General features: G+C 46.3%; 1 pseudogene; it reads right to left on the reverse strand.

The window, feature by feature from the left end:
* Positions 1-993: 993 nt before the first annotated feature.
* Positions 994-1,431, reverse strand: LOC129545086 (small ribosomal subunit protein uS19 pseudogene; annotated as a pseudogene).
* Positions 1,432-2,257: the final 826 nt, after the last annotated feature.

Genomic DNA, 2,257 nt, shown 5'->3' on the forward strand with positions numbered 1-2,257 from the left:
CTCATACTCTGTCGTCCCCTTCTCCTCCTGCCCCCAATCCCTCCCAGCATCAGAGTCTTTTCCGGTGAGTCAACTCTTCGCATGAGGTGGCCAAAGTACTGGAGTTTCAGCTTTAGCATCGGTCCTTCCAATGAACACCCAGGATTGATCTCCTTTAGAATGGACTGGTTGGATCTCCTTGCAGTCCAAGGGACTCTCAAGAGTCTTCTCCAACACCACACTTCAAAAGCATCAATTCTTTGGCGTTACTATCTTTCTAAATTCCATATATATGCGTTAGTATACTGTATTTGTATTTTTCTTTCTGGCTTACTTCACTCCGTATAATAGGCTCCAGTTTCATCCACCTCATCAGAACTGATTCAAATGTATTCTTTTTAATTGCTGAGTAATATTCCATTGTTTATATGTACCACAGCTTTCTTATCCATTCGTCTTCAGATGGACATCTAGATTGCTTCCATGTCCTGGCTATTATACAGTGCTGCAATGAACATTGGAGTACATGTGTGTCTTTAAATTCTGGTTTCCTCGGTGTGTATGCCCAGGAGTGGGATTGCTGGGTCGTATGAAAGTTCTACTTCAAGTTTTTTAAGGAATCTCCACACTGTTTTCCATAGTGGCTATACTAGTTTGCATTCCCACCAACAGTGTAAGAGGGTTCCCTTTTCTCCACACCCTCTCCAGCATTTATTGCTTGTAGACTTTTGGATAGCAGCCATTCTGACTGGCGTGAGATGGTACCTCATTGTGGTTTTGATTTGCATTTCTCTGATAATAAATGATGTTGAGCATCTTGTCATGTGTTTGTTAGCCATTGTATGTCTTCTTAGGAGAAATGTCTTAACAGCTATCTGGGGATCCATTAGCCTAGTCAAGCTGACACATAAAATTAACCATCACATGAAGCAACTAGAGTAAGAGACCGAAAGAGAAATTACAGAATTCTTTTTTTTTTTTTTAGAGAAATCTCTGCTTTTAATGGCCAGCAGGTTACTTGAGGGGGATGAAGTGGGAGGAATGGGTGGCCCCAATACTGGGCTGGCCGTGCTTCACTGGCTTATAGGTGATGGAGAACTCGCCTAGGTAGTGGCTGATTATCTCAGGCTTGATTGCCACCTGATTGAAGGTCTTGCTGTTGTAGACGCCCACCATGCTGCCCACCATCTCGGGCAGAATGATCATGTCACGCAGGTGCGTCGTCACTTCGTCGGGCTTCTCCATGGGCCGCGTATCTTTCTTGGCCTTGCGCAGCCGCTTCAGCAGAGAGTGCTGCTTCCCCCGCAGGCCGCGGTTCAGCCACCGTCACTGGCGCGCGCTGCATAGCTGCATCAGTTGCTCACAGGACATGTCCAGCAGCTGGTCGAGGTCTACGCCGCCATAGGTGAACTTGCGGAAGGTCCTCTGCTTCTTCTGTTCCACTTCTGCCATTTGGCCGGTTCTTCAGAAAAAGGCGAGAAATCACAGAATTCTTGTTAGGAATTAACTCAAAGAGGCAGTCAGTGACTGTGGCTTCTCACATTTAACGGTCAGTTTTAGCATTATAGGTTTTGATGGAGAAAAAGTTCGGATATTCAAGTATGGGGATGTCATTCTGGCTTATACATGATTTGGCCTTAAAGTTTGTGTGAACCACAACTGCCTGACTAACGTTCTGTCAAACATACGTTGTACATCAGCCTTAACCATTCAGGTAAAGAGTGTCCTTTTTGAAGATAAGGATAAAATTGTAAGGTTTCAAAATGGCCCAGTGATGTTAGATAAAAAGAACTGAGACACCAAATATGTGGTGTAACAGGCTTTAATGGCGAGGCACTCCCGGGTGGGGTTCTGGACCCAAACAAGTGAGGTCGAGGAAGTCTGCACTCAAACAAAGACAAGAGGCAGCTTATATAGCTTTGCAGTAAGAAACAGTGAAATTTTTCCCGAATAAGGCAAGAGTTGGAATGGTGGTCCCTCATAGGGCAGTTAACCGGGGGTGGGGCAAGACGGGGTTGGTTGCCCGATCTGCTCAAGGTTGTGCTAATGCAGTGGAATAGTTCTTGCTGTTTCTGGGCAGGATGCTGTTTCTGGACAGGGGGTTAGGAGGGGGAGGTTAGGAGATGGTTGATTTCTACCAGGAACCTATACATCAAGGACACTCCAGCAGTGGGGGAGGGAATGAGGGAACAGAGCACAATAGTCAGAGTTCTGGCGGGATGGGAAAGGGGGGAGGAGGCGGAGAGACCAAAATGGCCACCGAGGTCCGACCTTACAA

This window comes from Moschus berezovskii, chromosome 27 (genome assembly GCF_049115385.1).
Source record: "Moschus berezovskii isolate FMDL1 chromosome 27, NW_MosBer_1.0, whole genome shotgun sequence".
Lineage (NCBI taxonomy): Eukaryota > Metazoa > Chordata > Mammalia > Artiodactyla > Moschidae > Moschus > Moschus berezovskii.